This window comes from Rissa tridactyla, chromosome 2 (assembly GCF_028500815.1).
Source record: "Rissa tridactyla isolate bRisTri1 chromosome 2, bRisTri1.patW.cur.20221130, whole genome shotgun sequence".
Classification (NCBI taxonomy): domain Eukaryota; kingdom Metazoa; phylum Chordata; class Aves; order Charadriiformes; family Laridae; genus Rissa; species Rissa tridactyla.
In genome coordinates, this window is record NC_071467.1 from 107,789,826 (window position 1) to 107,806,012 (window position 16,187).

The 16,187-nt window shown below is 42.5% G+C and overlaps 1 protein-coding gene across 3 annotated transcripts in view; it reads right to left on the bottom strand.

Moving 5' to 3' along the window:
• The window catches only part of CUL1 (cullin 1), a 54,938-nt gene extending 41,886 nt beyond the window's left edge, over positions 1–13,052 (bottom strand). For 2 of the 3 annotated variants that reach the window (XM_054193444.1, XM_054193442.1), the window contains exon 1: positions 12,907–13,052. The gene's annotated coding sequence lies outside the window, so the exon portion shown is untranslated. Of the gene's footprint in view, positions 1–5,492; positions 5,516–12,906 lie in introns of those variants that run through there. The other variant, XM_054193443.1, reaches the window with a different exon arrangement.
• Between the last annotated feature and the right edge of the window lie 3,135 nt (positions 13,053–16,187).

Genomic DNA, 16,187 nt, shown 5'->3' on the forward strand with positions numbered 1-16,187 from the left:
GTCCACTACATAGAACTATTCTTTATAAGGAATAAATTCCACTGCATTTGACAACATTGCCTCACTGTCCCTTGGCTGGCTTCCAATTTAAATTTCACAATTAAAGACATGAATACAGAATGATAGCATCATGTCACTAATTTCCTAGACTCAAATAAGTTACTACTTCCAGTTAGTTACTAGTTAGCACAGTTGGGAAACGGAGCACCAGATGAATAATGCTATGAACTACTACTAATTTTTTTCTGATTTATTCATGTGCAGAAAAACAGAAAAATAATTATTAATATATTACCTTAACAAGAGTAAAGTTTCACTATGTAAGAATTCTTTTAACTACAAAATCATATTTATGAAAGCAACCATTTGTACTTAGTGCTTAAACTAAGCTATGATGTTACACGCACAGAGAGGAGGGATAAAACAAGGCTTTATTACTCAACAGAGTTGTTATTGTACACAAACACACAGTGAAAATACGAAATTCTATTTCACGTGAAAAGTGTAAGTGTCGTTTTCAAAATTATTTTTGTGATTCACACACAGAAAACCTCTCCTAGCAAACAATTCTGGAAGGTCAAATCTGGTCCGCTGGTTACATTGCATCTCTTTACCCAACATCCTGATTGCTAAACTTAGAAAGAGGGAGAAAACAGTTTAGAAGTCTATCATTTCTCAGTGCCCGGGCCTGTGCGCAACTGCCAAGAGCAAGGTGCCCTCCCAAGAACCATGAATTGCTACAAATGAATTAAAACCTCAACATTAAGTCATAACCTTCACCTCAGTGAGATCTCTCATCTTCCAAAGTGGTGCTGGCAGGACTATGCGTAAGTCAGTCTCGAACTGACCATCACCTTGCTTTCTCGCCCCAACAGATGAAACTCGCTGTTGACCTGCTTCATGGACAGGACCACCTGCCTGAGTCGCAACATCCGCTCTGTAGCTCTCGACCGGAGAACCCAGACTTCATTGTATCTTCAGGACCAGCTATATTTACATGAAAAAAATTCTAGATGATAAATACACAATTTGATGCAGCAGTATGACAGCATTCAACATCATCCTATCTTTCACCCAAGCACTGCAATTAAAACAGTGTCAAATAAGTCTGTCGTTTCTGCCCATGCCAGTTGTCAAAAGGAGTGTATATTTCTGCCAGAACTTCAGAGCAACAGCCCTAAAGGACAGAAGAAAATGTTTTTTGTTACTGGGGGGAGAGGCGGGGGGGAAGGAGGACACAGCATGACACACCTTATGTGCAAGGAAACACATCACATTGAAAAACTGGTTTTTTTTTTTTTTACTGATCACCTAATAATAAATGGTATTTCTTTTAGATATCCCATCTGAGGAAAATTATGCGTATGCTGAATGAGACCTATAAGAAAATCTGAAAGTTAACCCTACTTTTATCTAAAAAAACATAAATAAAACCCACCAGATTTACAGCATCTCAAGGCATCCGCTGGAGCGAGTACCTCATTTTTATGTCCTAATACAACATAACTTTCAGCTTCACAGCTCCAAGGCCTATGCATCACCTGTTGTTCTTCCACAACTACTTACTTCTCAACTACAGATTTCAAGATAGCTTATCTCAATAATTACAGATTGAAGTTGCCAGCTTCTCGGTGCAGTAAGAACTTATAGGTCCAGAGCAAAGTTTTGCAGCTGACCCAAGAGCCCAGACAGCATTTTTTAAAGACACAGTAGAGAGGCACAGGACCTAGACTTAGTAATTTCCAAGTCTCTTTCCCTTGTCTAATTTCAAACATGTGGACAATATTCTTGTCACGCCTAAAAGCGTGAGCTAAGGTGACCGGATTTAATCATACTGAAAACACACACATTAGGGAAGAGAAGCAAGTTTCACTCATAATTTATGGTGGAATGAATGCCATTAAAAATAAGTTCAAAGACTTTTAGTGCTACAAGGTTTCCAAAGTTTACAAGTGTGTATGAAAAGTCAGAATTTCACTGCCGTGCACTGCCTCAAATCCATTTTCTAAAACTGAACGCAAGTTTCCTAGTAACAAAAATACAGTACAAGTTCATTTGGACACTGGCTGCAGTTTGACATCTTTTGTAAAAACCGATGCAGTCACCATATTCACTTAAACGGCCGCTACAAGCAAAAGATCAGCCCTCTGTGCTGAAACGATGAAGCATAATAAACATTTAATCTTTGGCTTCAAAAGACAAGAAAAAGGAGTAAGTTAAATACAGCCATACACTTAAAAACACAAGATGAAACTCCTCCTGCCAAACTCTTTCCTCCCCATTTTTCCAGCTTTACTCCTCTAACTTACTTTAACCTGCTCTCCTGTTGCTCTATTTCAGCAAGTCCGATCCAGAAATTCAACAGATGCTCCTGTATTCAGCAAAGAGCAACACTCAATAAGGTTCCCAACCAGTTTTACTCCCTCAAAGTCTCTGCTACATCTGCACCGAGACAAGGCAACTATTAAGGTTATTTACCCAAGATATGCAATACTGATTGAACCAATGCCATACGACGCAAGCACACAAAAAGTATTTTCAAAAAAACCTAAAACAGAAGCAAATTAAACACTACCTTTGTTCTAACACAAGCCGTTTGCTTGTTCTTACACTATTTTTAAAACAACTTAGGATACTGCATGCTGGTTTATACTCTAGCTCACATAAATTTCAAAATTGCTATGGTTGAAGTGACCCTGAAGTATTACCATATCAAAATGTTTGGCAAGTTTTTGCCTTACAATAAACATCCAAAGGCACATCTATTGTTTTCAGTGTTAGGCATGATATAGAACATACCCAAAAATAAACCAAACCCCTCTCATAACCAAAGAAGTCAGTTTATTATTCATATATACTCTCTTACCAAACCTGGACAGTTTCATAGATAGGACACTGCAAATGATCCATCCCACAAACCAGGTTAAAGATTCCTCTTGGAGTCATGCAAACACACACCTTTTGAGAAGACATGTAAATGCACAGTGCAGAGCTGAGAACAATATACCGCCCTCCACTGCTAGTTAGCCTGTAAAATACAATCTACAAGATTTATCCAATATAAGCACAGGGGCAGTGTGGGGAGACATTTAAAATTTCCCTTTGCTTTCACCTTTTACTTCTTTGCCTTTACAATTGATAAGTTATTTCTTGGAAATAATTTTCCAGGTTATAAAACATCTCTTGAACCTAAAGCACACAACCTCCATTCTAGTACATATTTATGTTTGATGAAGTGGAAAGAGACAAGAGAAATAATTCTGTTTTGTCCCTCTAATCACTTGCACTCATGATTTATGATAGCAAAGACACTTTTTATATCCAGGCACCTGCAGATTAATTATTTTGTGTCTACTTGACTTCATTTGAAGTTACTGTTATGAGCTCAAAGCTACAATGTAACATAGCTTAGTTGAGCCATGGTCCTGCACACAATGTTTCACAGCACTGACATTTCTGTCCAGAAATATTTTAGGTCACTAAATACACAGACTATAAACTAGGCAGACAGTTTATACATGTAAAGGGACCCGATCCTTAAAGCAAGACTAGGAGCAAGTGTAACATCCTTAGCACTTTACATGCTACAAATGTGTAATTAATCAACATTTGGAGACTCTCTCTATAGGAGACGTTTCCACTGTGCCCCAGCAAAATGAAACCACAACTATCGTAAAAAATGGTTATTACAGAAATCATATCAGTACCAGAAGAGAAATACTAGAATCCTTCTCCTATTTCAATATCAAAGATATTTAAGAGACAAATTATGCAAATTACAATGTTCAGTTCCTCTGTATTATTACAAAATACTGAGTTACATGTAGTGTGAAAAGCCTTAGCTTATCTTATTTTCAAGGGAGTTAAATTCAGTTCACCTAATTACGTGGAAAAGGCAGATGTATACATGCATACACTTTTCCCTTCCAAAAGTTGTCTTTGGGTGGTAAAAGCATTCTGCACAGCATTTAAAACAAAACAACAAAAAAAAGGCAGTTTAGAGTAAAAGCAAGTACGCTTAATTTGCCAGTTAGTTCAATGCCAAGTTGTGTAAATTTGCTGTAAAGTGATTGAGTAGTTGCTACTTTACCTCCCTGACAATGCCTTCATTCAGGGCTTCAATGTTCTTCTCACACCCCCTCCTCTATGTGTTACAGATCTGGATCAATAATATCTAAAATGCTATAAGAATACACCCCTATGTTACTTCACATGCCAATGATACAGTTGCCAGCCGAAAAAACAAAATAAAAGCCTGGATGCATTCTTCACAGCTAGAAAGACACAAAAATTCACCTTGATTTTAAAATTTAAGCAGAATATATGGAAGTAACTTGGAATTGCAATTTTTAAACCTTTCTTATTTACTTAAATTATTCATGATCATGTTCACTAACAGCCTTTTTAACTGACATGCTTTTAATTTGGATGCCCGATTACAATGGTTTTTGGAAAACACAAATGACCATTCCTCAGAAGAACACCAAGCAAGTTTGAGTGTGCTGCTTTTTCACTTCTCTTTGCCTATGCTTCTATTAGTTATTTAACATTCTTCCTTTACTTCTTGATTTCAGCTTTACCCTTGTCTTCCTTGAGCAGTTCCTGCAACTTTTGACAAGAGATCTCACTACAGTAATGCAACAGCTCATACAAAACAAAAGAAAAACAACCATATACGTGCTACCTAATAAACAGAGGCTAGGTCTAGAATAGACGAGGTTTGTTGAGGCATATATACAAGCAAACTGTCCTTTCTGCACTTGCAGCTGAAGTAAACTTCGGTCAATATTAACAATCCTGCCAACAAGAAAAGTTTCACAGTAGTCTTACTGCATCAACAGCAAATTTGCAAATAATGTAAGGGATTATGACCTTAACACTACTATACAGGCAAAAGTTCTCAGGTTTTGTTAGACCATCTTTAAGAGTTATCCTGGGCCGCATCAAAAGAAGAGTGGCCAGCAGGTCAAGGGAGGTGTTTCTCCCCCTCTACCCTGCTCTCCTGAGACCCCACCTGGAGTACTGCGTCCAGTTCTGGGGCCCTCAGCACAGGAAAGACACACACTTGTTGAAGCTGGTCCAGAGGAGGGCCACAAAGATGATCAAGCGGATGGAGCACCTCTCCTGTAAGGACAGGCTGAGAGAGTTGGGGTTGTTCAGCCTGGAGAAGAAAAAGCCTTTAGAGAAAAGCTTCTTTAGAGACCTTAATGATCCTGCAATGACAATTCTTACACATAACTGCTTTTCCAGAAGTTCTCACCAGCCTCAAAACTTTAACTAAATTCAACTTAATAATCTAAAACACCATGATCCTACTGATCTCCACCAAGAAAATCTTGGTGTGGTCTTGCAGGTCACTTCAGACACAGCATGATCTCTGCCAGAATCTGCAGGACAAGCCTCTGAACCCCGACACAAATTCCCCTCCATTATAATAGCATTTAGTGCACCACAACATGCACTTTCACACTGACACAAACAGGAATTTTCACCTGTAGTAATGTTTCCATACGAAGTTTTCCCATGCTCTTGGAAGGTGATGATTCTTATCAGTAATTTTAAGAAGTACTAATGTTAACAAGCATAAAACAATTCTGGCTGGAATATCTTCGAACAGCTTGCTAATTTTACAGCATCTTCCATCTTGTTACTTTTGCAAGAACTCAAGCGATCAAGGCAACGCAGTTTGCCACTTCCATTTATAAATAAAGATTACGGCCACGTTGGCTCATCTTGCAAATGGTCTGACATTTTCAGATGTTCAAATATACCACAAGAGCATGGCTTAAATACTGAAGAGCTTCTTCCTATATTCATCTTCATGCTAATGTTTCATTCACAAGTGACGAGGACTGCAACTGTCATATCGTTTAAACAGTCTACAAATCGGGGACTGTTGCAGATACTCATATTCATTTCCTGCGTGTGACAAAATGACTACACTGTGAAAGCTGCCCCCCACTGTTAGCAATAAGCAGTACAGCTCCTATATATTTCATTCCAGATGCCTAAATATTGACAAAGCACACACACGTCCACTGCCAGCTAGAAAAAGAATGAGAACTTTCTCATTAAAGCCTAGAAAGGGATTCATACATGATTTTCCTGGTTCCACTATGAAATCTGAACTGTAACAGCCCTAACTCACACCAAGGAATTTACACTTCACAGAGCTGTTCCGCATAATTTCAGTATCATTTTCAGCAAATTTTTAATCAGTTTTGACCTCTAATGACTGCAATAAGCACGTCTGGTACAGAAATGCAACAGTTTAACTTAATTTTGCAAAAGTTAAAATTAATACACATCCCTGACAGCCACACTTACATCCTGCTTCTTGATGATTTAGCTTGCACCATTAAGTTTTAAAGCTAAGCATGCAATAGAACCTAACTAAATCAAGTTAATTAATTTACTTAAGGATATACATTTTTATTTTATACTACTCCTATCAGTGATGGTCCTCTAGCAAAGGCACATTTTCAGCGACAACAAAACTTTTTCATAGTTCTCTCTGAAAAAAGCACAGTAATAGAACAGTCTGTTTTCTTAAGAAAATACAGACATTTTTAAGCACAGAATTTTTCAGAGTTGGAAGGGACCTCTAGAGATGATCTAGTCCAACTCCCCTGCTAAAGCAGGATTGCCTAGAGCACATTACTCAGGACTGCATCCAGGTGGGTCTTGAAAGTCTCCAGAGAAGGGGACTCCACAACCTCCCTGGGCAGCCTGTTCCAGTGCTCCGTCACCCCCACTGTAAAGAAGTTTTTTCTCATATTTGATCGGAACTTCCTATGTTCCAGCTTGTGCCCGCTACCCCTCGTCCTGTTCCTGGGAACCAATGAAAAGAGTCTGGCTCCATCCTCCTGACACCCACCCTTTAGATACTTGTAAACGTTAATAAGGTCTCCCCTCAGCCTTCTCTTCTCCAGGCTAAAGAGTCCCAGCTCTCTCAGCCTTTCCTCATAAGGGAGATGCTCCAGTCCCTCAATCATCTTTGTTGCCCCTAACGCAAAAAAAGCGTTTTCAATTGTACATTGAAAAGTTTCTCCTTTGGCTACTCAGCAGCAAGCAGAACGTTTCCCCATGACATTATTACCATGAAAAGCAAGATGGAAAGACTAGCAGCTAACAAAACAAGAACTATTTCCTACAACCCTCTTCTTTCCCCTCAATTCAGTTCTCCAAACTTTAGATAAAACTTCCAGATGACAGTCTGCACTGCTTTGAGATGAGAGGAGCTTGCAAATTTACATATGAAATTAAGTTTAAATTACAGAGCAAAACAGGGTGAACTAGGGTCACATCAGCAGTCTTACTTCTGAACTCTAATCCACATTAAGATATTGCCTTAAACACACAGAGCAACAAAAAGCCAAGTTACATCAGATGCAAATTAAAAATGCAAACAACAAGTCTCTGAGTTCAGCTATGGCTGAAATTGCATTCCTAATAACCCAAATTCTTATAGCTCCCTGCTTTAAATTTAAAAAAATTATCTTCTGTCTCCATTGTATATTAATGAATTGAATACATGAAAACGGAAGATGAGAAGCATGTCCATGTCTTCAAAAGATCAGTACGTTACCAGAGCAGAGCCAAAAGCTGCCCATACTGCAAAAACTTTCAGTCATAATGATCCTCACCATCCTATGTGTGAATAAAAGTTTCCATTTCTCCTTCACAGTAACACCAAGTTTGAGACATATAACAACATTAACTAGAGCAAATCTAACGAAACCCAAGGACAAGGAGCATTTTATATCACCTTTAGGTACTTCTAATTTACAGAAAAACAGAAGTCAAGAGTATTGAACTGATATTTGAATCTAGTGCGTAACTACAAAGTCCTCAGAGAAAATGTATTTGATCCTTTATTCTTAGTTGTGTTGTCAAGCAATGCTTTGTACCCGCTAGACCAAGCTATAGCAGTGAAACTTTCCCAAGTCCAAAACTAGAATAATCAAAAGGGGAAGGAAAGGAGACATTAGTTTTTCCTGAGTTTTCAGAAAAACATCACATCAAAATTACACTATTTATTCAAGAATCACAGAAGCATAGAATGATTTGGGCTGGATGGAAGCTTTGAAGATCATCTAGTCCAACCCTCCTTCTACAGACACCTTTCACTAGATCGGGCTGCTCAAAGCCTCATGCAACCTGACCTTGAACAATTCAAATGATGGGACATCCACAACTTCTCTGGGCAACCTGGTCCAGTGTCTCACCACCTTTATCGTAAAAAATTTCTTCCTTATGTTCAATCTAAATCTACCTTCATTCAGTTTAAAACTGTTGACCCTTGTCCTGTCACTGCAGGCCTTGGTAAAAAGTCTCTCTCCAACTTTCTTATAGTGAAAGGTCTCAATAAGGTCTCCCTGAAGCCTTCTCTTCTCCAGGATAGACAACCCTAACTCTCTCAGCCATTCTTTCATAGGAAAGGTGTTCCAGCCCTCTAACCACTTTTGTTGCCCTCCTCTGGAGCCTCTCTATAGGACCATGTCTGTGTTGTGCCAGGAACCCCACAGCTGGATGCAGTGCTCCAGATGGGGTCTCGCAAGAGCGGAACAAAGGTGAGAATCACCTCCCTCGACCTGCTGGTCATGCTTCTTTTTACAAGTCCACAATACAACAGGAAAAGAAGGTATGGCAATCTTGAGGATAAAGCAAAAGAGAATCCGGCTCTGGCAAAAGTTTACATATGACCCTATATCAGTTTCCTGCAGTGCAAAATGAAATTCATATTTTCCTATTTTCACAGGAGCCTTCATTCATTTTTTCAAGGTTTTAATTTGAAAAACATGACATTAAATAAAGTGGAATGTAACAAATGTTTGGTTTATTTAAAAAAATATATTTGATTTTGACCTGCATCACTTATAAGAGGTGAGGTGGCAACATGAAGCAGTTCACTGCTGTGCATCAGAGGTTCTGTGAGTAAAAAGAAAACTGTCAGAAAATTAACTATTTCCTAAAATAGCACTTTTCCCAGCAGCTGTACAGCAACCATTCCCTGATTAAACCTCATGTAACTACTCATGCTGGATAATACAACAAGTGTTTAAATCTGACAACGTTCCATCGCTGTAGTTATGTTAAAGGCTACAAGTTACAGCACCACAGCAAGGCACATCAGGTCAGGACAATTTGATCATGAAAGTCATTTAGTCATGTCTGTAACAGATCTGAACTGCATTGTTGTAGAACCATCAGTAGTCAATCTGTAGTCGTTCCCCCACTGATAAATCTACAACTCTTATAATAAAACAGCAAGTTACTTATGTAGAGAAGTTCAACAGCTTTCTATAATTTTCCAACCATTACATTTTCTTGCTGTTTCCTTACTGAAAATTCTCCTTTAACAAGTAAGGGAAACTCAATGGTCTCCATAACAAATTAAAAAAATAGTAGTTTAAGTTTGTACCTTATATAGGTTACAACTTTTACCTAGACTTCTAAATGTTGGTTCCAACAACCATTTCTTTACCTGAAGATTATCTTAAAAAATACAGTAATAAAAAGGTTTTTATGAGTTTACACTTGCCGAAAAACCAATGTTGGCACCTAAGCAGTCTGTTTAAAGCAAGTTCATGTATTCCTAAAGCGCATGCAGAACATCCAAGAGCAAGCTTTCCACACTTGTCTTTCCTCCCAGCTCTGTGCAGCGAGAGGATTGTAGCGACCTGAAGGCTGCTGGGACTGCCTGTGCACGTCCTCCCATCCAAGTGGGACACCTACTCTGTTTTCCTCCTGATGAAGGCAGACAGACCCTGTTGGACAGCATGGGAAGTACAACAGCTTGGCCATGCTCTTGAACAGACAGCACTGATCCAGTCACCTTTCACTTTAACCTGATTCTGCCCTTCTGGTTGAAAAGCGTAGTACACATGACATCTGTATCCACCTGCAACGCACTGACAACTTCTTACTAGGACAATTGCCTCACTTCACATTCACGATACGTATTTTTTGATGTCGAGAGTGGTATAAGTGCAAGAAGGGCATCTTTAAAGCTGTTTAATCAACTAGGAATTTAAAAGAAAACAAACAAAAAAACCTAAACAAACCCCCAAACTTCAATGCCAAGAGAGAAGACTCCAGGTATACCCAATTCGTGCAACCACTGACACCCAGGATGTGACTCATTATTAGCTGGGCCCTACTGAAATAATTGTGACTACACAAAACTAGGCACTACTTGAGAAACACAACAGATGAAAAGCAGTACTCAGAGATCTTAACATATCAATTGTAAGAAAACACTTTTTAAGCTAAATATCTGAGATAACTTTCTCAAAGGACTCGGTATTGTTTTCATAACAGTGCAGTTAAAATGCATGACCTTACGCCAACACTAAGAATAAGCTAAATTCAAAAAAGCCACCCCCAAATCAGTATCCAAATAAGGGTGTACATCAATTTAGCTTAAATTAATTTAAATTGTTTAAATTAAAGCACTGCAATTTTCTCATGCCGACAGTCCAAGTAACAGGCCCAACTTATAAGGCAAGTTCAAACCAGTGCAAAAAGGACTAAGGTGGAAGAAAAATCACTTAGTTAAACCAGTACAACTGTTTTGTCAGATGAGGAGCAGGGCGCATATGCATAATTTAGGTGCCTAAACTAAGAAACTGTTCTCTACTTGTTCCCTGGCTAGGCAACGGAAGAAGTTTCCTCCAGAGAAGTAATTCAGATCAGAAGCCTAGTTCAGTTGCTCTGAGCTGTTGTCGAGTTACTAGGATCTGCATGTACTCAGCTGAGAAAACAAGAAGCTGTTAACGCTAGGCACCAAACCCGGATTCTAGAGTTAGCTGTATAAATTACTCCCAAGATCAAATGTGTTCCCCACACCTCCATATGGGACAACTATTTCAATGGCACCTCAAATACATAGTGATGATATGATTGTGAAATGTAACTAATATTAAGAACCAAAGCAACTAAGAAAAACATAAAATAATTTGTTGGGTAACAAATACTGAGAAACAAGAGAAGTTGCAAAGCAGGGGGAAAAGACTTCTTTCTAGCAGAGTCACCAGCCGAGACACAGAGTGTCAATGCAACTCAGACAACAACACACAACATTGCAGCAGTTCACTGTGAGCATCTCTGGAGTAAAAACTATGCACCATGGTACCTATGAAGTACCTTACTACTTCTCCAAAGAGAACCCTCCAAACACACCCTGTACCAGTTAGGCAGCAACTCACAATATAGTATTACAAACAATATTTGGCCTAATTTAAGTTACATGGCCACTAGGTATTTCTGGTCCTCATGGACCATTCCTCACAGTCCTGCCAAAAGGATTTCCCAGACAGACTTTTTTTTCCCCAGACGAGCACCAGGGTATGCGTAGGTATTAGGAAGTATATGATTATATATGAACACATACACTGGGGAAAGTTTGTTGAGGAAGTCAGTAACAAAACAAATGAAAACAAAATAAGGTAAGAAATTAAGTAATCTGTGTCCTCTTAGTGCTGACTGACAAGTATACAGATAACCTAGGGTTAAATTCCTTTCTCCTCAAAGGCACAGCTGGTGGATTTAAATACAAAGTGGGGGAGACAGCATGTGAGTCTACAAAGAAACGGAGTATGTGGAAGGAAAGAGTATTAGGTGATATCACAAGGAAGGTTTTAATGACAGGAAAATAAGATCAGACGGGGAAAAAAGCATGGTGAAGTAAATAGTTACTGTGAGGAAGAAAACTGAAAGGGTAAAGGTAATAAGGGGATAATGATGGTGATGGAATATAAATTGAAGAGGAAATAAGCAGGATGGGAAAAGGATCCCAGTCAGGACACAGTTAGCTTTCAGTGGCAAAGTTCCTGGGAAACAAATGAGGTGATTACCTGCCAACGATGAAAAACTGCAGAACTAGTCATCTAAATGCAGGCAATAAATGCACAGACTAATAAAAGGTTACAGAGGGCACCTTCTCTCGTAAGGCCACAACAGTAGGTGGCAACAAGGGGAAGCCTGGTGCACAGTCCTTGATAGTGAAAGAAATCTGGAGAAGATGACAAGGAGGAGCTGTGGGAAATATCCCCCAGCAGCCACGACCGTACTGGGGGCACGGGGGAATTTCTCTAGGTACAACAAAACAGCTCCTAGACAGACCTGAGTGTCACTGGGGATCTGGGGATGGCTGGGATACAAGAGGGTGAAAGGAGGCAGCACAGAGAAGGACAGGGAGGACAGAAGGCAGATAAACACCCAAAAACAGTGCCCAGTGAAGTTACGGACAAAAGCTCATGAGGAGAAGACAGCAGAGGCCTGGGACGAGCAGGGCCTGGGGTGGCTGGGGCGGGCAGCCCTGAGGCCGAGGAGGCAGAGCAGGGGCGCGGGAGGACGGGCCCGAGGTCTAAGAGCCGCGGGGCGGGCGGGAAAGGCACGGGCGGCCACCGTGGCGGCCCCAGCCATGCGGGGGCCGCGGTCACGGGGGAGGGCAGGGAGGCGGAAGGGAGAGCCGGCCAGGCCCGGGGAGGGAGCGGGCAGGCTGGCCGGCGGACAGGTCTGGCGGCGCCGGGGCAGCCGGCGGGGCGAGCTCCCGCCCCAACGAGGGCGATGCATTTTGAGTGCGCAGTTAGCGGCCTCCCCGCTCCGAACCGGCCGGCGGCTCCTGAGGCCGGATCTGCGAGCGAGCCAGACAACAGCTCCCGCCGCCTCCCTCGCTACAGAGCCAGGTACGCGCCCGGGAGAAGAAAGGCGGGCGGGCGGGCAGGCCGGGCCCAGCCTCCCCTTCCCCCGCTCCCTCTCCGCGCGGCGTGACTCAGTGCCGGGCCCCGCTCCGCCGGGCCCGCGCGGCCTCGGCCCGGCAAAGCCGCTGCCTCCTCCCCGGCCGGTCCGGGCCCGGCCCGGCCTCGCTGCGACACAACGCCGCGGCCTCCCCGCACTCACCAGCATCGCGCGTCCCGCAGAGTCAGGCCGCGTCCGCCCGCCCCTTCCGCCTCCGCCGAGCCCGGATCTGCCGCCACCTCCCCCCGGCGCGGCCCGGAGAGCGCGGAGGCACCGCCCGTTCCGCCCCGTTCCATGGCCCGCCCCGTTCCACGGCGGGGGGAGGCCCCGCGGGCCGCTGGGAGCTGAGGACTGCGGCCGGCCGCGGTGGCGGAAGCCGCCAGTTCCCTCCCCTGAAGGCGGGTGAGGGGCGCTGCGGAGGGAGAGGGAGCCGGAGCCGGAGCCGTAGCGACGCGGGGCCGGCGACCCGAGCCCAGCCGCCTCCTTGGCCGCTCCCTCCCCCGTCCCCTCTGAAGATCGCGGGCAGGTCGGGGCCTGGCCCAGCCCAGCCTCGCTGGGGCTACGGAGGGGCCTGGGCGCTGTCTCCCGCAGGCGTTAGCGGGGCTGGGGAGCTCGGCCCTTTCTCGGAGCCGGGGGCGGGAGGGCGGTGGTGCGGGCGATGGCTGGCCGACCGCCATCTCCTTGGCCGCTAGGCCCCTGCCCTGCCCGAGGGGTCGTCGCTGTGACCCTCCCTTCCCCCCATCTCCGTCCCTCCAAAGTCAGTCCACTGCCAGAAGAGCCGTCGGATGTGTTTCGAGATAGCACTGATAAGCGTGATAAGACTTTCTTCCATCCATAACTACGCAGCCACTCTTGTATTTATGAAAAACACGGGTTTCTAGCATGTCCTGTACGCACTGAGCTGCACCATACCTAGTCCCAGAGCCCGAGTGGACGGTACAGCAGTGCATCGACTGCTTGTCCTTGTCGAGCAAGTGTTAAACCCAACTGCAAGGCTCTGAATTATTCACCTCAAGAGTCATTATCTCGAGGTTAACATTGTTGCATTGAAGACTCTGGTGGTGATTAAAGTGCGGCTGTCATAAGTGTAGTTCTATCTTCCTATAGTTGTGAATTTCAGATTAATAAGAAAGCAACTTGGAAAATAACATTGCAGAGAGAAGAACAAGGTAGAAATTGAAGGAAAGGAAGTTCTTTTGTTCAGCTGTGAGCTGGTTCAGAGAGGTGTGAAGGTACCCGGTCTGACTGATTTAGGGATAAGCAGTTACGTGAACCTGTTTGCAATCTATGAACGAATTTAAGCAAAAATACCTAGTGTAGGTAACTTCATGGTGATAAAATACAAGCTCCCTAGCATGTTTGCATCACTTTTATGTGGATTGCAAGTGGGGCAGTTAATTTTTCTGTGTAACAGTATCAAATGGATGATACAAAATCATACCAAAATTAAGACAGGTTTCAGAAAAGTAATGTTTTGGAGTCAGACCTGCCTTATTTATTCCTGGGGACTGTAGAATTATATTGCTGGGGCTATATTGCAAAGGAAGAGATCGAGGTTTGCATATCCTTGGTATTGTGCTGTGTCAAGGTTCTCTGCACAAACTATGTTGATTTTCCCTGCTGATATGAATTCAGATCCAAATTATACCAGAAAACATTTAAAGCAACTCAAAAGAGGTCATAAAAAGTTCTTATCCTTTACATTAGTGTAAAGATTCCAACTCAGAAAATGCAGTAGCTTCATAAGAAAGGAAAGAGAAACAGGGAAGCAATATGAAGAAACAAGGTTTCTTTGCTCTGCAAAATGCTTCACTCCCATCCTGGTTCCACCAGCTGTACACCATTTTTGAAAATTTGCCTTCTCAAAGCTAATGGCCCTTAGTCACCTAAGTGCTGAAAAAATTATTTCCCTGTATAATAACGCCTTACTATGGCACAGCCTACTGAAGTGGACGCAAAGTCATTGACACAGCTCTAATGAAAACTGCTGGCTAAGCATCTGAGAAGCACTGTCTGGGGAACTGGTTTAATGTGTAGCAGGGTCACTGTCTCAGTCAGCTGGGTGCCATCGCAACGCTTACATTAATTTTTCCCATGTAGACATACTTTGCAAATACCATTCCTAGGCTTGACTAAATTTCTGGCTTGCTAACGTATGTGAGTTGTATTAGAGGAGAGTTTGTGTGAGTCATGCTGGATGCTGCATCAGCATGGCCAGTTCTGCATGATGTGTTAAAAACTGGGGAGAGTGAGGGAAAGCAAAATAGTCTGTGGGAGACAGGAACCAAATCTAAAGGAGGGTAGACTGATCATAAAAAAACAAGGACTGATTTTTCAGTCTCGGAAAGTAATTTTACTGCAGTTGTATTTACACAGAAGTAAAGCCATCATTGGTTTTAAATTCTAAAACAAGGGGACAATAGAGCCATGGATATGCAAGGAAAGTGGAAGAGAAATGATGGCAAGTGAAGAAAATAAGGGGAGAAGGAAGGTCTGAATTAGCACCATCCTACACTAGGCTGGGCTTTTTTGCTTTTGTGGTTAACTTCAGTACAAGCTTGGCATTTGACAGTTTGGAGTGTTTCTTTTTTTTTCCCTAGGGTTGCATTATAATTTGCGTACACTTTAAAGAGGCAAGGCATGGTTCTCTGATTTTATTTGTGATGGTGGTAGATTAGTTGGCACTCTGAAAAGGCAGGCCATGGGAAAATCTTCACTAGACGACTTAGATATGATGCAGAACATGGCTCATTCATTACACTATCAGGATAAGTGGTCACAGAGAGAAAAGGAAATTGAACGCCAAAATAAGTATTACCAAAATTACTCATAGCAGGATGGCTAATGCGCTTTAAGTTGTCCAATGGAATTGATGTGCTTTGCGTGCAAGGAGAGATGCTTCCCCTAGAGGTTGAGGCAGCCAAAATTTCAAGGACAGCCTTCATGAGAGAAATCCACTCTGTTTTTACTGAGGTGAGTTTGCAGTGCTGCTTGAGAGGGGCCTTTTTTGAAAGTAACTTGCAGATTTCGCACTTGTTGCATCAGCAATGAATCAGCACACATCAAGCAAGAAGATTATCATGACAGTGTTTGCTGTCAATGGGAGTAGGAAGTTCCTTGGCAAAGAGGAAAAGCCTGAGTCATTCAAAGACACAGAGGTGCGGTGGCTGCTAGTTTTATTACTGCTGTCAGGAGGCTTGACGGATGGGGAGGGATACATTCCCTGCTAGTTATGTCTGCAGTGATTGCCTGAAAACAGTAATTGTATCACCACCTGAATACAGCCAGGAGGACAGGCTAAGGGGAGATGATGATCACCAGATTTTTTGCCACATTCTTTTCAAATATGAGTTCTGTTGTGCTGCCAGTACACCACTGACTCAGGCTCGCAAAAAAAAAAAAAAAAAAAACCCAAACAAAAAAAAACCCAGAGAGGCAATGTG